The 26,649-nt window shown below is 40.0% G+C and overlaps 1 protein-coding gene across 5 annotated transcripts in view; it reads right to left on the reverse strand.

Annotated features, from left to right (window-relative positions):
- Positions 1–26,649, reverse strand: part of TMCC3 (transmembrane and coiled-coil domain family 3) — a 152,816-nt gene that overhangs the window by 27,203 nt on the left and 98,964 nt on the right. The window contains exon 1 of one of the 5 annotated variants that reach the window (XM_026123208.2): positions 20,816–20,950. The exons of the other annotated variants lie outside the window; for them this stretch is intronic. The gene's annotated coding sequence lies outside the window, so the exon portion shown is untranslated. Of the gene's footprint in view, positions 1–20,815; positions 20,951–26,649 lie in introns of those variants that run through there. 5 annotated transcript variants of the gene reach the window in all.

Below are 26,649 nucleotides of genomic sequence, written 5' to 3' on the forward strand. Positions count from 1 at the left end.
TCTGTATTGTCTAAGCATAAAGGCTAATAGGAGTTATTCATATTATTCCCAACAAATATCTAACGAAGCAAAGAGATATTTCAGATTCTGTTATAGTCACAACCCGCATTCAGTAGGCCAGGATAGCAATAATTATTATGCACTTCTGAAACAAGAGTGCAGGCTATTGCTTTTCTGCTTGGTCGAGTTGTCACTTACACTCACGTAAATGCTCACCATCCACAACTTACTCCTTCCAGGAACTGAGTCACAGAGTTCACCAATCGACTTCTTCACCAAGTGTATGAAAACAATAGAAGATACTTAGAGCATTTTTAAGAGTTATTTTTCAGCTTATTGAAAGTCACTGCTTCCCTGAGCTAACGACAGAGAACTGGGAGAGCCTCCCTCAAATGACTGTCATGGTCAAACAGTTCCACACATCTCATTATTACTTTTCTGTAGGAAGCTACAGGCTGCGCAACTCGAGTAGGTTTGCTGCGCATGTTCTTTGGCGATTATAGCACAACAACAGAACCATTTAAAGCAGGATATAGAAGCTCAGTCATAGGCTTCCCTCCCTACCTTCCCAATACAATTTTATTAAACCATAAAATACCGCAATCAACCTGATGGGCTTTTTAATGCAGCTCGTAACCTTAATTCAGAGTGTTGAACAAAAATTACCATCAGAAAATGCCATTCATTCAGCCTACATTCAAGCTAAAGATAGAGCCTTTCCCAAAAGCATGTAGACATAAACCCAAGTCTCCAATTCTTCTTTAAGGCTGGTTCCTGCATAGGAAAATCTATTATTTCTTTCTACTTTTAGAGTTGTGGAGATGTTAGCAGCCTATTCACCAATACAATTTGATTAGAAATGAAACCACAATCAATATGATATACAAGCTATTCCTAGCCTGCCTCTCTCCCTTTTTTCTGAACTTTCTAAACAGATGCATTTTTCCCCCTCTTAAGTTTCTATTCAGACAGTCTAAAAGGACATGCTTCATATCACCCTGTTGGCTTTGGTGTAAAAGATTTATAAACATATTACCATATTCAGTCATAGCAACAGCACAGAAAAAAGGAACAAAGCAGAACTCAGTGGGAAAGGAAGTAGACAAGAGTCACGCTGTCCTTGGAGTCGGACAACAGTCACTGGCACTGTGCTGAGCCAGGGCTCTGTACCTGAGCAGGCAGCTTTCCTTAGCTACAGGCTTCTGAATCCTGTAGTAAACAGCATTACATTCTAAACAGATCTCATACCTTTGAAAATGGAAAAATAATTAAAGTTATTTTAAAAGATTGAGGCACTATAAAATTGTCTAAATATTTTTTCCTTCATCTCTCATTTGGTCATTTCCTTGGAGTAATTTAACCAGCATAAACTACAGTCTATAAATCAAGATATTTAGTGCTCTAAACAGGCAGATGAAGCCCTAATTCACCACTAAACCCTCAACAATACGGCTTCTGTGAGATGATTCAAATGATACTAGCCTAATTACAATTCCCACACAGTGAGTTAATATTCTACACTAAGTGTTATGTATGGAAAAACATTCTGCAGATACTCTTCCTAAAGAAACAGACTGTTCAGTACACTCACTTTCTGGAGGCAGTTACTTGCAAAGTATAACAAATAAATAAATTTCACCTTACCTCTTTCTCCAGTCAATGGTGCCAATAATTCCTGAGGCAAGCCCCACTCTTTCTTTCAACTACTGCTCTTTGTTCATCCATGAAGCCTGTCACACCTTGACTTCAATTCCATTATTTCTGAAGAATGCTTTTACCTATTCCTTTACTGAAAATTCAACAATACATGTCCAGACTTCACAACTACTGTCCTGAAACAAGGCCAAAATTCAGGAGCACATGGAGAGCAGTTGTTAGATCTCTTACCCCCAAACAACTTGTATTTACTGTTAAGAAGCTTTTGCTGATATAACTTTGAATTCAGACAAATAGAGGGATGTCTAAGAAATTATAATTTAAATTACAAGGGAAATTACTCCAACTCGTGCCTTCTAGCTCCTAGTATTTACGTTACTATCAAAGCAGACTGCCTAGCAGGTGAGCAAGAGGGAAGAAACAGGTCAGAGATGTCCTATTTTATACAAAGGAGTCTAACATGCACCAAACTAGTCTCAGTTCTGATTTTGGCTCCAGAGTATCAATCATTTTCCGAAGTAGAGGAATGTACTTGCTACCAGCATTAAATTTAGACAGAAATAGATTTTAAGAAGTATCTCCTGCAAGCTCAATTTAGCACTGCTGATAATAAAGGTTTGAAAGAAAAGTAGGTAGTAAACTAAAAACAAGAAGAGGAATAGCTAATGTTTCAGCAACTCAAATTGCACTAAATGGCTTATTTTCCATGTCGGCTAGAAAGGAAACTTGTAAATATGCAAACATTTATGAAATGCTTTGGGAAATTTTAATGAGTCCTAGTGATTTGCCTAGGCTGAAAACCTTCCATGCAACAGAATCAAAACATGAACACAAGGAACTCCCAAAATTTTAAGTTCCTTATATTTTATAAAAGATGAAAGACCAAATGGCAAATCACTTCTTGAACTGATCCTCCCCTCCAAGTTCACATTTAAAGTCTTTCTCTACATTTGATTCTGGTATTAACAGTTTCATTAACCACATATTAGCCACACCATTTTAACTTTATGATATAAACTGTACCACTAATTATTTGTCCCATTTGGTCTGTAGGCTTTTTACTTACTTTTGATTATCTTTCTTGTTAATTTACAAAGATGTTATAAAACGTGGCTTTTGAGAAAGTGACATTTAGGCCACTATGGAAATACCTGCACCATGCATTACATTTCTCTGTGTAATTTACTCTTAAAAATATTTAGACAATAGTCATACAGCCTGAAAGCAAAAGGTACTATAAAGATTATTGGAAAAGCTTGTTAGGGCTGTTTACTAGCTGAAAGCCAAGGATCTAGCAAAATAAAAGGAGTTATACATTCAAAGAGTTTCAGATTCATCTACGCACATATACTGGGACCACTATAATGCAGTATATCCAAATAACAACTGTTGAGCACATTTAAAGCAGATTAGACTAGTAATAATAACTATTTCTCATTTATTTTGCAGTCTACTTGAAAAAGCTGTTTCACTCCCCTTACTGTGAAGAAGGTGATGTTAAGTTTCTGGCATTTATATGGCATTGACTGCACACTACAGGTTTTCGTACATTTGTGCATAATGCTGTGCATGAGATTTGTTTAACACACAGAGCTGGGGTTGGGGTTTAGCAGTATTTAAATGGAGACATTTATAAGGTAGAGTAAGACAGTGTTTGCACCATTTCACCACTGCTTTTCAAGTTCTCAGTTTGGCTTCTGGGTCACGTGAAGTACTGGATAAGAGGAAAAGTTCTTACTATGCCTACAATACTGTCCTATTTTATTACCTAGTGTATTGGTAATGTAGTAATGTAATTAGCTATGTAGTGTGTTCAAACTCTCTTACGTCAGAACTGATCACATGTTTTCCTATAGTTTTACTATTATCTGTAGGGAAAGGAATCTTCGTAACAGCATTGTTGCAGGAGGTAGACAGTTTCACTACACACACGGCAACAACAGTGTAGGCTCTATGCAAGTTTTAACCTAGCCGAACTGGAGATTTTTTTTTTTTCCAGCCTACAAAGCAAAGCCCCAGTTATGAGTAGCTACCTTGTCAAAAAAATCTCATGGTACAACTAAAAGAAAACCTAATCTATTTCAGTAGATATGCTAACACAGACTGATCATGAAAGAGACTGCTATACATGAACACACACAAAATCACTACTGACAGACTAGCCCACCTGCCAACATCCTGTACAGCGAACAAGCCTAGCAAGGTCAAAAGATTTTCAGAGTAGAATGATCAGAGCTGGGGTGTTAACAAGATGCGTTTGTGATCACCTTCTGAAGAGCTCTCATTGTTTTATGTGGGATGTACAAGTTAAAAGCTATTGCTCGTAGTTCTAGATGCCTGCCTCCTAAGTGACCTGCTCGAATGGTTTCAGCTGTATTTCTGACCTGCCGAAAGGCAAAACCTACAGAAACTCCATTAGTCCCAAGAGAACCCCCAGTGACGCACTGTATCCCAAAGCATGCAATGAGACAGTCGTGCCAGATGTACTCAATGAACTGTTCCATAGGAATTTGCTCCCCCCGCAACACAAAGGCATCAGAGTGCAATGTGAGCCAGAGGGATGGAAAAAAAAAGAATTAACTGCCACATTGGTTTTGAAACTATTTACAGGTTTCAAGTGTCAGAACACGATCTATTTATTTCCCTTATTGTTAGTGTTGCCTCCTGAACTTGCTCAGAATGTATTCACAAAATGAAATTATGTGATCCTCCACCCACAGAAGATCAAGTGTCCCAACTGCTAACACTGTTGTAAACATTTAAGGGCTCTTGTTAGACCAAAAATAAAGTGTTTCTTTGACAACCACAGACACTTGATCTGTGCTTAGATTTAGATGTAAGGTAGATCCTGCAGCCACCGCAGATGAAATTTCATCCTCAATCTGATACCACATGTATCTGACATCTTGCATGTAGTGATTCTGCTACCTGCAAATCTTAACCTAGACTCTTACGTCTTCACTTTCTCATCCATGGTGTGTACAGCATCCACGAATAAGGTATGATGGCATCTACTTTGGCAGGGGGGAGCTGAACCGGTCGCTATTCTGGGTGAAGCTGGAAGGGCTGGAATTTTTCTGAGTGTTAAGCTCAGAGAGGACATTACAGGACCTCTTTTGTTCCCTGGTATATGGGGCAATGCCACACATGAGGATGTTGCTTCAAATGACAGCTTACTGGTTATGTTAAAGCTCACAAAATAACCTTTCTACCTCACATGAGCTCTGGATTTCCCCCTTACCTCCCTCAGCCCTTCCCTTTTTTTCCTATACTCTTTTGTGAAGTCTTTGCTGTTCTCAGATCCTCCCCTGTAACTTCTTCCCTCCCACTTTTCTATCTGCATACATTGTAATAATTGGGTGCCTTCCCTGTCACGCAGAACTCCTGCAGGATTTACCTACTCCTTGAAATTCCCTGGCTCAATTTAGATTTTGCTCATCTCTGAGCCAACGGGTCTTGGAAACTACAATCTGGCTTTATAACATTCATAACAGAAACATCTAATTTGTCCTAAGTGATACAACTTCCTGTAAATCTGTCATATCCACTGAGATTTTTTATCTTAAGAAGTTCAAAGAAAATAAATTCTTCTTTATCTAAGCATATAATCTTTCTACAGGCATCTAAAAAGATGCCTTATCAGACATTCGTATGCTCTTTAGCTTACATGATTTTACAAGGAAAGCAACAGCAGAATTTAATTCTAGGAGTCTAACAGTCAGTTAATAACTGCTGTAAGATGCAGCTGCAGACATAAGAACCAACATGAATGCAGAATACCACATAACAAGCTCTGACACTCACCCAGCCTTCCCCAAGAGGCTGCCAGTACTTGGAAGAAACTCTCTTCCCTCCCTCACCTCTTGTGTCTGCACCTTCAGTCCTCAGAGATGGAGGAAAAAAAAGAAAGTATGAAAGGGATCATGTAAAAAAAACAAAACAAAAACACTCCAGGCCAATATTGAAAGCTTAAGTGCTGAGGTATTATATACCATCTACTTATGTGGCTATCAGAGCTGCCACTTGCTTGTCATGTAAAAATAACCTGCTTTAAAACCCACCATGGCACCGTCCTATAGATAATACAAGAAGAGGAACCAATTTCAATTGCACATGCAAATATGCTCGCCATCTTTTTTAGCCAAACTTTTTTTAAGCTCACAGTAATTAAAAAGCAGATTAAAGTTTTCTGATATTTGTATAATAAAAATAATTACCAACATCTTTTTGTGTCTCCTTTGCACCACTCAAAGATTAGAAGGAAGGTAATACTTCAAAAGCAATTTTAGCTGCTTGAAACAGATCCCTGATTCCAAACAGCCTACAAGAGAACTAACGTAGGTAGCCTGAAGACTTAGCACTATGGCAAATGTCACCGTTTCAAATGAGATGCACTTAGCCAGTAATTTCCTGAATTCTTTTTCCCAGTATTTCACAGGCTTAGAAATTTATTTTCCCTGTGAGGTTTTTTCCCCTGATATCCATGAGATTTCTTTGCAATGACTTCATAATAGTCATCTAACTGTGGTACTGATATCACATCCTGTTGCCAGGGGAACTGCGTGAGAGCAAACAGTATCATGACTTCACTGCAGAAATCAATGGGGAAAAAAGAGGTCCATCAGGGAGGCATCAATTGTTTAGTCATCAGTGTCTTCAGCAGCAGGCATGAGGGGAAAGAAAGAACTGGCAGACAAGCCTCCAGGTTAGGATCGCTTGTGAAGTAAGTAGGAGCTGGATCCCAGGCTCTCTTCAGCTTGAGACATGTGCAGACCCACAGCTTTGAGGAAGACATATCAACCACCAAACTGACAGTTAAAAAGAAGACATTCCTCTGCTTCTCCTGAGAAAATCTGGCCACTGCATCCCAAGATTTATAGGAAGATTAAAAAAGAGAGTATGGCAGTAGCTCAGCAATGAGGACATATCCCTGGCAAGGGGAAAACTGCCCCACTCCATAGACGCATGTTGAACAAATATGCCATCACTGAAAGCGGGCACTTCAGCACGTTGCTTTATGTTCCTAGTCTCCACTATTTATTCTTCAGCAGGGAACCTCCAGCCCCAGGGCTGATCTGCCTGGGGAGGTGCAGAGGGCTTGACCAGACTGCGTAAGAGCCCGGGCTCCCAAGCAGCTTACCAGACAAGACAGCAGGGAATAGGCAAGGTGTCCAAAAGATGCCTTCCCTTGGGTTCAGCAGCAGTTTACTCAAGCTGCAGTATTTCCATGAAACACGTTGAGTCTTATTATTTATCCTGTTCCTGTAAAACCATATTTAGGACCAATTTTTCAATACATTATTCATCAGGAGGGTTTAAGCTACACAGCTCTCCCATTAAAAGAGCAATTGTGCTGTAATGTTGCCCACCAGCCACGACCTGAATGAGTCTTACCAAAAAACACATCCATCACTACCTAATATTGACAGGAGCAACTGGAAAACAGGTACTGCATGCAAGCCAGAGTGCTTAAGTGGACTGCAGGCAGTATCTGTTTTCCATAAACTGTTTTTACATCTTCAATAGATGTCTAACTCAAGCAATTCCATCCAATTACTTCCAATATCATGGTAGGCTGGAATTGCTTTATATACCTAATTCACTACTGAAGAGGGCTAACAGCGCTCCAGCTCAGAACTAAGCACCAAGAGCCTGTCACTGTTGGGACTCTTCTGCACACACTCCCTGACTTAAGAATCCCAAACGGTCAGTTACAACAACTTTAACAGTTGTGATGCGCAGTCCATGTTATTTTAAAGCTCCGATTTTTTTTTTTTTTTCCATTAAGTGTGCTTGTGAAAGATTTTCATCAACTAATCTGAGAAAATCAAGTGCCTGCAAAATAGCTTACATCCTTTGGAACACTTTAGTGGACAATCCTGCTCTGTATGTCAGGTATTAGAAAAGGTAATAGAAAAGCTCTGAAAAAAGATTTCTGTATCAACTTAAGCTTCAGTTCTACAGATGATGAATCTTAACATGGTTGCTTAAGTTTTGGCAAGGAAAATAGAAGCTGGAGCTAAAAAGCTACCTAGAATATCCAGCCCTGTATGTAGTAAAACTGAGTGTGGTTATTAAAAGGGAGAATTTATTTTTTTAATGAAAATACACTATATATAGCCAGTCTTTAAACACTTAACAGTGTGTAAGATTGCAACAATCCATTCCAAAAAAAGCAACATTTGTTTAATTTTTTATGAAGGTCATGATTTTCTTGCTTCAGTGCTCATGAAAGTGAAATATTAATGCCATGCACAGAAACGGAGCATACTGAAAATCCCCAAAGCTCTGTCAAGGCACCTCGATCCAGAGTTTCAGAAGCAGCAACCAGAGCCACTTCAGTAAAGACTGTTCTTCCAAACCATGTGTCAGCTAAGCAGTGCAGAAAATAATTTCAAATGCTTGACTAAGATCAAGTGCCTCTTGCAGTCTCAAGCACTGATGAATCCAAATTGTCACAAGAAGGACCATGAGCATCACTATGCCATGCACCTGAAGACCATAAAACACTGTCAAACCGGATTAAGTGTGTCTACTGAATAAAAAATACATACATAAACAAAAGAGAAAGAGAGAGAGAGAACAACGAACCCACCATATTCTTGGAAATAGAATTCAGAACACAGATTGACAAGAATCTTCTATATATCCCATGCCACATGAAGTATATATCCAAATTTAGTTAGCACCAGTCTTTTGTGAACCTTAAATTAATTCACAGAACATGTATGTGGGGAGAAAAAGACCAACAACTGCTTAAAACTAATGCTATGATTTTTGTTTCCAGTAACAAATGCAACCACAGAAAATGTCAAAAAGAAAATAAAATGGAACTGGCCCTAGCCTAACATTTCAGTGACACGTTCTATACGTATCATCACAAACACAGAACCCACTTTCTGTGGCATTTGTTCTCAATGAAAAGACTAGTGATGTATTAGGAAACAGGGACATCAAAACGCAGTGGGTTCAAAAATAACTGTGCACGTCAGTGGTGGCAGACAGCACCTTGACTGAGCACTGCAGCATGAGCAAAGCAGTTGCTGTCACTATCATCTTCTTTACCCGACGTGTTCTGCCCACCCAAAGGCGCACTATCACCTCGTTTCAGTCGTCTATACCTTTGTTCACAGTGCTGTTCTCTGGCCACCTGTTTGCTGTGAAGAGTGCCAGAGTCAGCTAGGAAGCAGTGTTCAAATCAAACTTACCTTCTCAGTGTTCCCACAGAGCTCTCTCACAGAGAGGCACACTTTCTCTTTCTACAGTCCAATATGACAGTAAAGATGCTAGAACACATTAACCCAAGCCACTAGACCAGACTATTAACAGAGCTTTCGTTATTAGCATACTTTGTCAGTTCATCACCAGGCAACCCGTATCATAACCTGAAGTCAAGTTAGAGTATGAAGCTGCCTCTGGTAGGGGAGCTCCATGGGAAGGAAATGGACACTGTCAGAGGGCACGTGTTACATCTGCTCAGTGGCTGGATAAGCACCAGCACCTTGTGCACCTACCACGAGATGGATAACTTGATTCAACACCAATGCTGCGCTCCCTCTGAAGGCAACCGTGATTGTTAGTAATGCAATGCACTAAGGACCCCACAGACAATTAAAAATGTTTCCACAGAAAGAGATAGGAAGAACTCTTCTGCAGGATGACACGCAAACTGATGGTTGCTCCAAAGACTGCAGCATCAGGCACCATCTAGTAGCAGGACCAGACTTTGCTCAGAACAGGCCATCAGCAAGCAGGCCTCTGCTTCTAAGGTTGCCAAAGAAATTAAATTGGAAACCTCACATCTAAGCACAGCCTGGACAGTCAAGCAAGTTGCCTGCAGTTCAAAGAGCAAGCATCAGTAACTGCTTTAAGGACACTAGCAGCCCAGTTCTCCTGCAACTGAGACTTGACAACCGAACAAAAATTACTATGACAAGTAGTACATGTTTTCCAATAATGTCTCTAAATCACTGCTAGAAACCACATATGCCCACAAAGTCTAGCCAATCCATTTTTTATATGAGACTGGATGCCTCTGGAACATTAATTTTCTGTTGTGCTGTGACTTAATGCTTGAACTGGTGTGCACTACGGGCAAGAACATCTATGCGGTAATAGACCATTCATTTTTCTTTAAGCAAGAATTTGTGATTGGCTTAAATCACCCTACCAACTCCACTACTACAAACTCCAGCAGCATCCTATCCATCATATAACTTTTTCCAATACACCTGGAAAGTATCAGGACTAGCAACTAGCAGAGAGTGCTACAGTAAATATATTTTAGTCTAACACTTAGACAAAATTAAGGCATACCCATCATTAATTGGATTGGACAGGTAATTAAGCAGTTTAGCATAGTAATTTCACTTGAACTGGGAAAAATTAGTAATATCTGCTTGTGGAAAACAGTGAGATGGGGGATCTGACATAGTTCTCTACCATGAACCGAATTTTTGAAGGTATTTTGTAATGCAAGCTTATCTACTACCTCTCACAGATTTGAACCTTTGCCCAACTTGAATAGCAACATGGAACAATGGCTGTTTTCCCCTGGACACATTCGAATTGATAGAGAAGAACAGGCAGCGACAGTCTGCTTCATAAACCCCCACAATCCAGCAGAGGCATTATGTCAGCAAGAAGTGAAATGCAGTATCATACAGACACCGGACTCTTGTCTATTACAGCAACAACCCCAGCAACATCCTCCCCGGTCCCTTCACTCCCTACACTTCAATAGCGTTAGGTTATGCGACAAGCATACACAAAGCAGCAGAGAGAGACGATGGCAGGTACGGGAACCTGCCTCGGCTACTCCCAGGCCCATCACAGGAGAGCAATTGGCCCATCAAAGGCTCATCACCACAAGCACAGAGGAGTGCAGAGGCACAACAGCAAGGTAGGAACCCAAATTACCTGCTCAGAGAATGGACACCCTGTCAACAAGATGAGAAACACCTTCCAGACTGAGGGGTGACCGCCTAGTGGTATGGGACACCTGGGATGTTGTGGGAGAGCATTTCAGAATTGCACAGGACTTATTATGAGATGTTTTGAGGAGGAACTAAAGGTGGGGAAAAGGAGGAATAAAGGTTTGGGGAGGCAGGAATGTGGGAAAATAGAGCAAAAAGGGGATAAAAGGGCCAGTCACCTATAAACAGGTTGCTGGCCAGTGCACTTGTCTGGCCCTGTGCCTGATGAGCACAGTCTGTTCTACTGTCTTCTCAGATTCCTTCTCTGTTTTCCTGTGTGAAAGACACTATTTTGTGTGCATGCGTGTGTACAGAGGTCTAAGTGCCAGCAACCAGAGTCAGACCACAGGTTAGAGGGGCCTACACATGCGTGTGCTGCTGGCAACTGGAGCAAGGGCAGGCATGCAAGTCAGTGTGTGGTCGCTTAAAAAAATATCAAGCCGGACTAACCAGTGAGTAGCTCAATTGACCTGAGTCAGGTGTGTGTATGGCTACTAGAGGGAGCAGGGGAGTCCTGGCCAAATTCTGTGGAGTCTGGGATCAAATGGGAGATCTCTCTCTCTCTTGTCTCCAAGGGCGAGCCCACAGGGGGAGTTGGCTACCAGAGGGACCAGGGGAGTCCTGGCTGTCAAAGAGACCATGGGGTTCGGGGGTCAACTGAGACCTGAGCATGGGGGGGAGCAGGCCACAAGGTGGCCTGTACCAGCCATGGACTGGGGCTGCAGGCCTCAGGGGCTCATTTGTCCAGGTGCCAGCAACTGGGGAGAGGGAGACCAGGGATCCAGGGACCAGCTACTGGGAGGACTGAATGTCTAAGCCCAGCTGCCGGAGAGATCCACATTGTACATAAGTATATACGTAAGTCCTACTAACAGACCTTCCTCCTGATCAGCCAGAGAGGGCAACAGGATGGGGCCCCTGGTGTGGTTTTTGTGAGTGCTGAGTGTGTTTGTCTGTACTGACCTGTGTGGCCAGCCATGCATATACATGTTGTATATGTGTGCTCCTTGGTGTGTGACCTGCAAATACATGCTCAGCCTTGCTAGTGGTTGGACCTGGGGCATGGAACTGCAGCAGCCTCAGCTCTTATCAGGCTACCAGATACGCTCTCCTAACAAGTATCTTCAGAATCTCTACGTCCCCAAAACACCAGCGTATTTTCTGCTTCCTCCTGTGACTTTAAGAATGTCTCCAACTTCTTTAGTGTCCCTTGAATAACCTTTCTGGACTGGCAGGTGGGCAAGACAGCGTTTTCTGTGGATAATCTCAAACTATATGCATACTGACCAGCCAGCCTGCTAGCCAGCAGGTATCAGGCGAGTTCTCTCTGATTTTCACTCCCTGGAAGAGAAAGTAAGTACCTGGTGAGAAGACAAAAAATTATTTTCACAAGATAGCCAGGCTCATTATCCTTGAAGTCTCTAGTCTCCTCTCAGACTTAGCTGAATCCACATCAAATTAATTAAGTGGAATATACTCACTTGAACATAACTGAGTGATGTAAAAGCCTCAGGAAAAAATGTAAAACAATTTCCAAGACAGGAACACAGGAACCTCATGGCTCCTAACATTGAAAAGTTATATTCATAAACTTGTCAGGCTTCCTTTTAAAAAGCCATCATGTATTTTTCCTGCTACTCAAGTTTGGAAACTAATTTCCAAACATTACTCTTTCCATGGATAAAAAGCTTATTTTGTTTCCCAGCCTAGCTTTACTCACACTTAGGTCTTTCTCCTCTATATCCAACTCGACTTAAACCAATTCTCCTTGTTACTGGTACATAGGTGCAGGATGACATACATTAAATGAAAACCCAAATTCCTCTCTTTGCTAAAAGAGGAATAGGGTCTATTACTTTTCAAGACTATTAACCATCTCTAACCCCATCTCTCTTCTCTTCACCTGTCTCCGGTGAAATCTCCTATTTAGCATATAATTAAGTTATCATGCAGCACTATAAAGAGTGTTTGACTTAAGGCCACACTGATATTCTAAGCAATGGGTAGTCACTTTTGCTAAGATAACAGACCATATTAGCTGGCAGTGTCCATCCTTTGGTTAAACCAAAGGTAGTCTGGACAGGATTTAAAGCTGTAATATGATGCATCTTTTAGTGCTGCCTAGAGGGTTTATGGGTTTTCTTTAATGTTATGAAAAATTCAGGCCAAGATGATAGCACAGGTTCTTTGTTACCAAATCTAAGGACTGCTAAAACTCCAATCACTGAAAACAATTCAGTTTATGAGATTTCAGGCCAATTCATGACATCACATGCAAAAGTAGAGACAGTCTAGCCACTGAAATACTGATGTTTTAAATAAAAGTATTTAATACACGCTGCTTTTAAAATTCACACCGGCTATTCAGTCCCCAAAAAGGATATGCCCTGAGCCAACAGCAATAAAATTCTCTGTTCTTGTGGTGGCTTCCAGGTGAGCAAGGATTAATATCGACATCCGGATCTTCATAGCCCTAATGCCTATTCTCTCATCTTCTGCCTTTCATAACAAAGATGCTAAGCTAAAATCTCTATGCAAGTTTCCTCAGAGATGGAAAACATCAGGAACTGGTATAAGATAAAGCTCGTGTTTAAGTCAGTACTTCAAAAACACGAAAAAAAATCATATTAGCTTCAAACAGTTCCATATGTTTCACACAGTATAACTTCACAAGCATGTTTCCACATAAAAAATGACAATGAGAGAGCGAGAAAAAGTCACCTAGCAATAAAATTACATCCTCATCCTCTCTTCTCCCCTCCCACAAAACACAGACAACTGTAAATCTGTAACTGTTACTACTGAAAATACATATTTAGGTACAAATTGGTCATTTTTAACTGACATCTAGCAATTAGGACACTTTGTTCGGTACCTGTAAGCATAATATCCAGCATACCAAGAATATCAAATTTTGAGTCCAGTCAAAACAACTGTTATCTCTAGAGAGCTATGTTGCATGAAGAACACACCTTGCCAGAGAAGAGCTTTATACAGTAGAGACAGTCTATTACTTTGGTGGGAAGAGGGGGATGACATGGCATAACAATTCAGAAAAAGGAGATTAAAAATAGAAATGTGTCTTGTGGGAAGTTCAAACACCAGAACACTACAATATTTTCACATTTTCAGTTTGTTTGCATTTCAAAAAAAGTACAACGTAAGAGAATATATAATACATACTTACAACTTCAGATAAGCCACAAGCATCATCTTTAGTCATTCTCCCTTTTTAAGGCAACAAAAGGGCTGAATAAACAGCACAAAGATTACTCTGGCAGAAGAAAGCTGAGCATAGCGTTGGCCTAAGGAATACTTTCGAACATAATGCCCCCCCTGCCCACCCCAAACACCACCACAAACAACAACAAAAAAAATCTGCTGCAATACTGCCAGAGTTTTTTCTGTTTGGAAATGAGTTGTTGAATCGAGGACACTTTGTACCTTTGTTAACATGACTGTCTCCTAAATCTTCTTGCAAAGGTAATGACAACAGATAGCCCTGCCTGTCCCAGGAGGGAAAGACATTTCAGACAGTGACGCAACTTGCTCAGAGAACTCTCATGGCAATAGGAACTGAACCTTTCCAGTATGTTAATCACAGCGCTGGATGGTACCAGGCTGTTCTACTACTGTTCTAAAATTAAAGCTTCCCCAAGTTTAGCAAAGAATAATTGCTGCAGGAAATAAAGATATTACTTTGTGCATTTGCTAGTAAAATATATGCCAAGTTCACTACTACTTATATGGAAGCTTCAAAAAGTCAGTTCAAATACAATACTTGCATTCTAATCCTAACTCTGTAGCATTGAAACACACCAATACGGTGATTCAATATATGAAGACATGAGATGACACTTCTCACAACCAGCTTAGAATGAGAATTTCTTCCCATTTCCATTTCACAAACCCTGCTTTAACAAAATCACATTTTTATCAGTCATTCAACCTGTTAGTCAAAGCAACATCATAAGCAACATATTTGGCCTTACACAGAAACATATAGTGATGAATTTTAAACAAGTATTCAGAAGCAGCCATTAAAACTTTGACTCCCTAAACCATGAGGAGTTCACACCCCTAAAATTAGCAAAGTACACTGGATGTAATCAGAGAAAAAAAATTCTTCTTAAAAATAGGCATGAAGGAGTCAACTATTTTTAATGGATATTAATAAAATGAATTAACTCTGTGATGTCTTAAAGTTACTCTATTAGACAGCCTACAAATTAATTGTAGTCTTTCATTTTCCTAAAAATAGATACAAGTCTGTAAAAAAAGGAAACCAGGATAGGAGGGTTTTTTTGTTTTACACACAAAACTACATTATGTGCTTTTTCAAATGCATATTTTAACTCAAGTTCTCAGTTAACATTTCAGTATCCATATTAACAACTTCAGTACCAGTTAATTCAATCAGCACCCCTAGAAACGGTGCAAGGCTGAACAGCCTTTGTTTTCTTATTACTAGAGAAAGATAAGGTGAGGGAAAGCGGCAGAGCGAGGTACACTTCTGCAGGAACGACTGGTGCTGCAATTCCCCATGCACGTATCAGTGCTGAAGGAGCACTTACAGGCAGAACTAATGCATTCTTACTTTGAAAATTTAAATAGAGGAAATTAGAAAAACATCATAAAGACTAAAAGTTAATAAAAACAGCACACAGTATCATCCTTCTTCCAAAAGGAGTGCAAGTAAAGTTACGTATTTTCTCAGGCAGCCTCTGTTCTGGACCTCTCTTGGAGCCATTGATTACAAATTCTATACATGCTTTAACATAAGAGTAGAGCTCCAAGACAATTGGGCTAAAGAAATCTTTCCAACTCAAACTTCAGCCTTCTGTGCCCTTCGGCCCTTGTGTCTGTGCTATACAGTTTTCTTCTTCAGCTGCAGCTACCTTACAAAATGAGCATGAGAGCACTAATACTTGCCAGCATCTCAGCATAAAGTAGTCTCGTGTAAACATGTAACAATGACATCGAGAACTTACTGCACAGCACTTCTTACCATGCTCTGAAGACTTGCTATGTTTTCTCAACTGCTATACAACTTTCACATCCTAGTCTTAAAAAACTAGTCTTAGTATACCTTAGATTTGAGATATGCTTCTTATACAGGATGCCCTTTAATTGGGACACCCTGCCAAAAAGGTTAAGGTGGACTGAGGCCTGTTTGGCAAACAGATGAGAAATAAGCAACTGTCTAATATAACCTACCATTACATCTTTTGCTATAGATCAGGCAAGGCCAAGCTGAACTCCTTAAACTAATGGAAAAAATTTACTGAAAAAAAATTAGATTACTTCAAACCCAAGAAATACAGTATATATACAAGCAATTTCACCCACACTTTCCAATGCTATGTTTTAGAAACTCCTATAGAAATTTCTGCTTTGGGCTTTTTTAAAATCAAGTCCTGAATTTCTGAACCTTATGATGTCTACCTTGCTGAAAGAATCCTTTTTTTTTTTTTTTTTTTTTGGCATCAGAAACACCTATAACAAGACAATACAAGTACTTTACACTGTGCCTCTGTGCTCCCAGCTCCCGTGACTGAAAGCATGCCTCTTTCTGACTACTTACTGCCATACTAAAAGTTCATAAAAGCCCATTTTCATTAATGAAATTACTACAAATAGTGTCTGCAGAAGGCCTAATCCTATACTACTGAAATTACCAGTGTTGCTGCTGATTTACTCAAGAGTAGGTCACAGCTGACAGGAGTGCCCCCCTGTAGTGTTCTAGCTCATCTACAATCAGTCCCCCACAAGAAAACACAACTCAGTATCAGTCCAATTCCAATTCAATGCACCACTAGCAAAATGAAAAACAGTGCCAAATCTAACATTATCAGAAGCACGTGCCACTCTAGCAGAATAAGAGCTCAGACTCACAGAAAAAATCTTTTACTTTCATGCAGCAAAGATAAGATAAACTCAGATTCTTCTGTTTCATTCCATTTTCTATTTCTTATTGGTATTCTTTCTCCTTTCTTCCTTTGTTAAAATAATAATAATAAAAAAAATCAATCCTTCTGCAACCTAGTTCTGGTTTAACTACAGAGAGGAAAGCCTGCATTTCTCTGAGGTCATCAGAGTCCAACACTGTCTTACCAGCTTCTTTTAGATATTCTATGCATGGAGGGTGTAATGTTCAATATCAAAATTATTTATTTGAAGATATTTGACATTACTTGGGATTTTGAATTAGAGGAGTGATATGGCAATATACTGAAATCACAACACAAGCATAAGTTACACTTAGCAGAATATAGCAATCGCAATATACATTCAGATCACAATACAAATGTGATTCCCATTACTGGTCTCTATAATATGGTTACCATCGTGACACTGGGCATCCCCAGTTGCTGAGAAGGAATACGTGAGTTGAAACTAGCTCGAGCCCGTTACTCTTTTCAAAGTTTTTGTTAGTTCAGGTTTTTATACTCTGTGGTGGGCTGAGGCACATATACACTTCCCCCCATGTTGGTCTGGCTAACTCATGGAGACATTCACACTCTTTTGGTTAACTCAGGGAAAAATATTTACACCACCAGTTGATCCACTCAACTGTGATACGGTCAGTTGATCCACTCAACTGATACAGCCATTTATCTACCACCCTCCAGTCCTCTGTGTGTGGAGATAAATTCAGTTTTCTTTGCAACAGCTGTAGTCAGTCACTCCCTACATTCTTCCCTGAGCTTCATGGGCAAAATGCCCCTGCCCATCTCCTCTGAGCCTTCTTCCATTGTAGGGGTTTATTGGTCAATCACAGAGATACAGTACTCACAACAAGAGCACTCTATAATAATCATAACTGAGCCAAAAGAGAGAGAGAAAGGAAAAGGAAAGGTAACTTCCTGTACTGCCAAATTTCTGAGCAGCCAGAGACCAATAGTTTCTACACATAATGGCAAAACTGGCAAAAGATAAAGATCAAAAAAAAGTTTTCCTAAAATAATGCAGTTATGCATAAGTGAAAAGACGATTCAATAATATTAAGAACTTACTGTGTGAGGAGAGCCAGAAAAGCCTTTTCCTTGTCAACCTAATACAGAGAATTTAAAAGGTCACGTCAAGAGTCAAGTTGATTTGGCACAGATACCTAGATATTCAGTACATAGATCTAGTTCCACACCGCATGAAAAATGGTGGAACTTGCATCTTTTCTGTGGTGCCTGCAATACCCACTATCACAGAGCTATTTAGAGTGGATTTTATCTCACCCAGCTTCAGATGTCCACCTTTATATGATTTAGTTTAAACTAGTCATCTAAGTTTCATCCTCCAAATCAGAGATCAAATAGATCACCCACAAGAGCTGTATCCCTCTCTCAACTACAGAGTGGGACCCTACACGACTAGCTTACAAGTAGATGCCCAATTTCAAAGTTACATAAGGCTTATAAAATTTTGAAGGAAGAACCATCTATGCGAGATAGTCTCCTTAAACATCTATCTGACATGGAAAGCAGGAATGTGCATCCATCGAGTGTTTTTGGAGCTCCAAACATCTGAGTTTGTTTTTTTAAAGAATTCATCCAAATGGCTAACAGCTCTGAAATGTGTGTCCTTCACAGCATTTATCCCTTCCTCACAGATGTCATGTCATCTTCCAAGAGGTGAAGTGACTTGCCCATCATTACATAGAGGCTGAGAGCTGCCAGAGAACACTGAAGCCATGCCTGCAGAGCCTTAGGCTACCATTGTCACCACCTCTTGAAAGTCTAGACTTCACTTCAAAACATGGATTATCTTCAAGCAAACCACTGAACTTCAACCTTCTCTGACATTACCTGTCACACCACATAATGGCACAAAGCACACAAAGGTTATACTAGTTGACTCACTCAAGTCCAAACACGAACAAGTGAGCTTGGCTATTTGTTTCAAAACACCATGGTTGGGTGTATCTTCGTTGTGAGAGCACTTCTTCAAAATTAAAGAGCAGTTTGTGAATACGCTACAGTGAAACGTACACATTCACTAGTAACTGAGAAATCACACCTAAGGTATGCATGAAAAGCAGCAACACAAGTCAATACATTTTGTGAAAGAACAATTTGTAAGCTACTGCACTCAGATAAATCCTCAGAGCCCAGCTTCCCAAACCTAAAAGAGTAAGAATATCATAGCTTCTGGCATCAACAAATCACAAACAAAAGCCTAATACCAAGTTTTACGAAAAAAAAATCACTATAGTTTCCATTTGATGGCTTCCAGATCAAGTTTTGTCAGTTCATATCTTACTCTTCCTCCCAAATATTTATCTGCGATTCAAGATTTTCCAGTTCTGCTCTGTGTTTGGGGGGGGGGGGGGGAGTGGGGGAGTCTTCCTTGGAGGCAAAAAACAACACAGAAAAGAAAGCTGCATCTTTTTTCTACATTAAATTGATATTGCAGGACACAATGATGCCCCTCAGGTAGAAAACTGTAGGAAGCTGGCTGCATAAAAAAATCAGAAATAAAAGATTTACTCAATAAGATCTCTCCCTGCACAGAAGAGAGAGAATACCATGGAAGTTAACACTGGAGAGACAACAGAATGACCTTATAACAGCACGCCTCCTTCACTAGTAAGCATCTAACTCTTAAAGACAGTAATGCTCCCTCATATTCCACAAGACATGCTGCTTAGGATTACATCCCTACAATTTATAGGAACAAAGCATGCAAGGACCCACAAGGGCAGCCTCAGAATTTTAGACATACCTACTGGCAAGCAGAGGAGAAATTCTTGCTGACTGTCAAAGACTGTCTTACTGTCTTCATTATTCTCTTTTTCTTGAACCTTCCTCACCACTATAAGAAATGCCTTCACTCTCTCACATTCACAGCTCCTTCCATGCCCTCGGCACAAAAACCTACCAAATGCAATCCACTTGCACAGGACAGAAGCAGCATAATACTTGTACAAGTCACAGACCCTCATCGGGACCAACAACACCTGCTTGTGATGATGCTGCATTTCAGAAGGGCCGGAGTCTCACCCTTTGCACAAATCCACGTGTGAAGACTCTCTGAAGAATCCATGTGCACCACTCTATGGACCTTCACGAAAAGCAGAGCAAGGCACCAATTTCAGAATATGGCAGACTCACTATCAACCTTCTGGATCAATTTTAGCACAACAGGAACCTGGCAGCTGCTGAATCAGTCTGTTGTCATTTAATGCCTGGCTTTAAAAGAGACTTCTAAGATAAAAGTTAAAGGGATATTCTTAGGAGCAGGCTGTCACCCTTTTGTTCATCAGAACTGAAATTGTGTAATTTGCTCCAGAACAGGGCTCATTACAGGTGAGGAGATGAAGCCAGGTTTCTCTCTTAAGAAAGGGGGGAAATTGAACAAAAACCACCCCTTTTTCAAGGGCACAGTAGGAAAGAGAGAAATCAAAAACTTGATGAGGAGGTGAAGAGATATTTTGCAGGTCTGGCAATAAATATCATGGACAACCATGACACAGAACAGTGTGATTCCTGACAGTAAAACAAAGATGTTAAATAAAATAAGAACCACACACTCTCATATTACACGTACACATCAGTAACTGGAGTAATAACAAGCACTAACACATTTTATTTTAATTTCAAATCATCTGTGTGGGATCAAGAGAAACAAAACAACGACATCTGGCCTTTGGAATGAACTTGTAGCCTGACTCTAGCCAAACCCACATTTTCACGCTTGTTTTGACACACAGCAGGTTCTTCTGAGTGGTTTAAGTATAAACAAAAAAAAGCAAGCCAGATCTATAATTCAAGAAGTACAGTCAAGTTGATTTTACCAGACTGAAGAGAGTCCAAAGGCCAGTAATACAGGATGCATCCTCTTCGTAACTCAACGGATCAGAGCATTACTGGTGACCAGAGTAGAACTTGTGCAGGTATGAGAAGAGAGGGTTCAAAAAGCTGACATTTAGCCAAGCTATCTTTCATCTTTTAACAAAATGCCTTGAACGGAAGAGTTATCAGATGAGCAATGTACATTTCTTGCTCAACTTCTTTTACTGTATCACTGTCATGCTAGTGAACAGTATTTTATCACTTTTTCTTACTTCTCCTCTGTTATGCGTTTTTTTGTTTGTTTTTTGCCCCTCACAGCACCAAGAGGCACTTCTCCCTGTCCCTTGTTGGTTACTATCATCTTAAGATTTTCATTCATGCTTCTTCTATACTTACATAAAGGGCTGATACGTCAGTGTCCACACACAGCACAAATACCAAAGCGGAGATTCAAAGCATCCCAATCAATAACTTCAAAATTTACTTCAGACAGAATTCTGTGGCTCATTTGCAGCATCTACAACATTAGACACATTTCAAAAAAGGAGTAACTACATTCTGGGCAGCCAATGTGAAGTCCCATCTCTATTCTTCCTTCCACAACATCTCTGTACTCATCCCTCCATTCCCTGTCAGCTGCTTTACCCTGACCGTGCCCAAAAGCTGCCACGAGCTGCCCAGTCCCCTTCCTACCCACTTCCCTTGCCCCTCAGCCCTGAGACATGGCAGGGGCACACAGGAGAGTCCAGTGAGCAAGCTTGGTACTGAGGGGTGCAGAGTCTATAAGCAGAAGTTGACCACAGTGGGGTGAAGGAGCCCCCCCTACTGTGGTGCCATTAAGGGGCTTCACACAAGGTAGTTGTGAGCAGCAGGGAGAAAGCCGGCAGAGAGAAGGTACTTAGCAGGAGGCAACGTGCAGTGCTGCAGACTGGGGGAGAAGCAATGAGTGTTACAGAAAGCATGGGCGAATTGGCCCTCCTTATTTGGCCCTCCTGAAGGAGAAACAATTCCTCACACCTGATCTAGATAACTCTCACTCAGCAAGATCTGCTCATTTAGATTTTCTAAGAAGTGTCTTTTCAAGGCTAGTGCTAGGTTTGATCCTACTCAGTTCCATTTTTTTCCTGCAGCTTTAAACCAAAGCCAAAGTCTACTGTAATGCAAAATACAGTCATCGGAGCCCAACAAATCTTTACCTCCTGTTTGATTTAAATTTATCTCCTAGGAAGTGAGAGTAAAGCAATGAATCTTTGGAAGTCCTTAGCAAACGTACAGACATAGGCTACCAAGCGGTATTGCTCTGAATTACAAAAATCCATGAGTCAGTTCGATCTTTGGGTGTCACTTACCTGTCCAGACACGCTGGTATAAAGCAGCACACTTTCTGCATATTCATATCATTTTGCATTTGAACAATGAGCACTACCTTAACTGTAATTTCCGTACAAGAAGTACTGAAGTCATTCAAAATAAAAAGAGAAGTGAATGCTGTAAAACCAGAGAAACTTGCCACCTCAACTTTTCCTAATGAGGCTTCTCTTCCTGTCAGTGTTTCTAGTGGTGTAGAACTAAAAGCACACTCTAAAAAGTCATTTAGATTTAAAAATGAAAAGTCTACAGACCCCCAAAGCACTGACTCCTCACGTCTCCTGTAAGCTGTGTTACTTACCTAAATTTGGAGGGCTTTTTTGGTGGTGGTAGGCAACGAAGTTTTTCCTTTCAGAGTGGAGGACTTCTGTTTCCACCAACGCTTTCCTAAAGCTTCATTTCATCTTCTAAATTTACACCTCGTGCTCACCTAAACTGACTTCAGAGCACTGCAGTTTTCCCAGTTTTTAGAATACCGACTTCCATCAGTGATTCACCTTCAGCTGAAAAGTCTCACTTTAAACACAAGATTATTGCCAATTCAATAGAAAACTTTTCTTATGCCTGCTTAAGAAGCCAGTAATGTAGTATCTTGTGTGAATAGCCTTTTTGAAAGACAGTTCTATTAATTTCTGTTAGAACACATGACATAGATAATGGCTTAAAGTGTTCAATTGTTGCAATCCTTAGCAATACAATTAAAAAAAAAAACAAAAAAACAAAAAGCCACAGTTTCTTGGCTGCCACCTTTGTTACAACCTTCGATGGAAAACTAAATAGGTTTCCATATACTTTTAGCCAAATCTGCTACAAGACTATTGATTTAAAGAAAAACAACAAAGATGAAAACCAACTAATACCTCCCTGGTAAATTTAAGTAGATGAGACTACAATACAAACTGGAAGTAGCATCTACCACCCTGTAAAGAACACTTATTAAATAGGTAAAAAATTTTCCATAAGGCATTTCTAATTCATTTCAGATTTGTTCTATAGGCCACTGGTGTCAATGAAAATATTGCAATGGACTTCAGCACTACTCGGATCACATTTTGGTTTTGATTCAATTGCACAGTATTAATGCTTTACATCCCTGTGTAACCTCTCCATGCAGAGCTACTTAAAGAAAAATTTATAAAGGAAGGTAACTATTACTAAACAGTATAAAAATAGACAAAACAAGATAAAGGGTGCCTGCTGTATTAAAGATGAATCAAAAAGAATTTAGAACTGATGCCAAGTCTTTTACATCAAAGCCCCATTAAAGTGCACCATAGTCTGTGCCCCCATTGTAGAGGTCAGCTTAGAAAACACGAGCAGCAATCTCCCTAACTTCTACCCTCTAGAATTTTATCCAGCTGCAACACCAAAATCTGACAATAATCAGGTGGACCAGGTCTCCAAATTATGAAGCTTTTCTTGAATTTTTTTGAAAAGCAAAACAGAGAGCCTCATTCCAGCTTTCTATAATAATGGCATCACAACTCACAAGTCATAGATGTTCTTTATCTTAGCCAGTAGAGACATCCCTCTACTCCCATCTTTCTCCTAAACTAAAGCTTAGATTATGTAGCATGATACAAAAGCCGCCTTAGAAGAATTCTCAGTTTCTGAGAGAGCCTGAAAAACATTAGCTGCAAAGCCACAAGCCAGCCCAGTTGCATACCAGGTCCCATATGTCGAGGCTTTAGAACAGCAGGTTTATTTTTGGCTTCAAATATTAATCCTTCCCTCTCTTTCTGGACTAAAGGAAGAGCAGAAAGCTTTCAATATTAAAGATAATGCAACCCTCATTAACAATAATTGAAATTACATGTTATTCTATCAGAATATACTCTCATTTTTCATTTGTATGTTCCACCATTCCCCAACACTATTTAAAAACTCTCCCTCCTGCCTAGGTCTTTCCCAAAGCCACTCATTGTGCGGGTAAAGATGAAAGCTGCACACTTGCTAATAGTGCCAAACTGGGCCGCAAGTGGGAATCTTTTTAGCCTGAACAGCAATAGTAGAAGTCAAAGCCAGCCAAAATCTTACAGACGCACCCTCTATGCAGACATAGTGCCGGGTGGCACTTGCTTAAAGCCTTGCCTATGGAACTGACGACAATGAGAAAACTAAGGATCTATAGCTGTCTGCGTTCCCCTGCAGCACCACTGGCAACCTGACAGTAGAGCAATTACATGTCCTTCAAAAGGAAGCAAACCAAAAGGATAAATATTTTCCTCCAATAACTATGTCTTTTTAAATATACCTAACATTTAAAAATCTGCTAATAGATGTCCCAGTCCTGCAAGCAATGTTACCACTGCAGTAAGGATCAATTACAAGCATAGCAAAGGAAAGGAGACACTGTGCAATTTTCAGCAACACAAAGTTTCCATGTAGAGAGCAAAAACTTCAGGAGGTGTAAGTGCAAAAACTTCCAAACCTAGAAATCAGCTGTGACCATGAAGAGAACATGAATTCCTACTTCCACTTAATGTTTACAACAGTCTTCTTAGGTTGGAAGGGAGGTGATGTTGGGTGAAAAGACAATGTTTATGGCTCATGACTCTACTAAAGATGTTCACGCTGCATGATCAGGGGAGCACAGCAATACACCCTAAGCTGTAGAGCAACAGTTTCCCCTTTTCTTATTTTGTTTGACAACAACAAATTGCATCTCATGTTGACCTTTAGCTTTTGGGTGGATTTAATTCTCAAACTTGAAGTACACCAAAAAAGATACTAGTCTTGTAAACTTCCTAACATTCTTTGGTGACACTAAAGCACTAGAGGAAGAAAAAAATGAAGTTACAGTTTTACCAACAGTTCTACAATGACAAAATAATCAAAACAAAACAGGATTATTTATTTTAAATAAGCAAAATGGGCTTTTCAATACTAACAAGCTAATCTGTCTTTTGGGGTTCCCATCACAATTGCGGCTCTTCTTCCCAATCTTTCTGCATCATGCTACCTATTATTTGACAGGTCTTACACATCTTTAGATACCCAGTAGATTTAAAATTAATGCTTGGAGGTCTTAACAATACTCTGCCTCATCACATTATCTTATTCCAAAAATTAGGGTAGCATGGGAAAAGTGTGTAGAACTTCTTTGAGCATAAAATATCTGGAGGTTTGAGTACAAGTTACAAAAGCCCAGAACAGGCATTTCTACAGTAATCTTTATATTTAAAGGAACAGCAGGAATATAGATTAAATCTCCTTTTCTCCTGAGACTGATTTTTTTTTTTAACATTTTTAATCCTTCTAGGTCCCTTTACGTTATTTCCCCTAACCATACCAGAGGTTGCAAGAAACAAAGGGGATCCAAGGACAGATGATGAAAGTGATTAAAGGCTTAAAAAGATTTCCATATGAGGAGAGCTTATTAAAAAAGAAAAAAAAAGCCTCGCTTATAGTAGAAAAGATTAATGGGAGGGATCATAAGAGAGACATGGAAAATAAGAAGAGACATTCCAGAGAACATTTTTACATTACTAAGAAATAAGAAAACAAGAGGATTTCAATATATTATTTTAAGCGTAACTGTTTTTGTGATCATGGAAGAATCAGTTTATCCACAGAACAATGGCTCTATTGTTAGTTTCATTAAGGCATAAGAAGATCAAAAATAGAATTCTCTATTTGTTAGTTAGTAAGAACATCCACATTTTTTTCAGGTAGGATTTTTTTTTTTAAAAAAAGGGATAATTCTTAGCATTTCAGACATGTCTACCCCTAATAAGAGAAAGTTCACCTCAACAGGCTCAAATCTACAAGAAATTACACGATTAGGACTTCCAGCATCTCTCTCTGAAGCATCTGGTACTGGTGAAAAGCAGGACATATCACTGCATAGACTTCTAATGGAATGTAGTAAAGGAACTCATGTGCTCCAGCTGCATCAGAAGAGGATTTTTCTCCTACAAGGCAGAATGTATAAACTTAGAACCCTAATGAATGTGGGAGAGTCTTGTTCTGTAAGGGAATAAAAGAGAAGAGCAATGCCCTGATGCCCAAGGAATTTGTGTACGCAGGTTCCTGAGACCTAAATAGGACAACCTGCTAGGTATTCAGAGGTTAGAACTTTAATAGGGCCTTGACAGGCAGTCTTGATTCAAGGCTCTGGAGAAAAAGTCAACACAATAATGCAGAAATTAGTGTAGCCAAGTTGGTTCCAGTATCAGAAACATTGTTGCATTAGTATGGACCTCTGCATGGAGTTACCTTGCTGCCCAAGCAGCACTGTGCAGACAGACAGAATCCAAGAACCTCTAAGCTCCTGCAGCACTCACTGCAAAACATAAGCCCCTTAAGAAGGCACCATGACAGTCTCTAGCTGTCCTGCAGACTGCATTGCAGCAAGAATAGCACCTGGCGCATGACAGCTAAAAATGCAACCGTTGCTTCCAAGTGTTGACCTACTCCATGGGTTAGGTCCTGATCTGAAAAAAATTTGGATTAGTTCTCCAAATGTTGCAGAAATCAGCCAGTGCTGGGCATGAAGCATGAGGAAGTTGCTGCTTTAGGCAACCAGTATTAGCACAAGTGAGCTGAAGCTTTTGGCACAACTGTAGCGTCTACATGGATTCCACCTCTGCCTGCAGTAATCCAGATTACAGTGGTCAGATCTAGTGGATGAAGAGGGGCGGGAAATCTTTGGGAAGGCTTCTTAAAACTGAAGATGGATGATTTACCAGAACCAAGGCAACAATACTTCTGTAAATATATACATGCCAAGTAACGTCAAAACTGTGAGGCACTTACATCATTGCGCTACAACTAACAGTAGTCTTACACCACACTCTGCGCTGCCGTGTACAGCATAGTTTGGCTTTCTTGTGACTCTTCCAAGAAGAGAGAAGGAATCC

This window comes from Dromaius novaehollandiae, chromosome 1, assembly GCF_036370855.1.
Source record: "Dromaius novaehollandiae isolate bDroNov1 chromosome 1, bDroNov1.hap1, whole genome shotgun sequence".
NCBI classification, from domain to species: Eukaryota; Metazoa; Chordata; class Aves; order Casuariiformes; family Dromaiidae; genus Dromaius; species Dromaius novaehollandiae.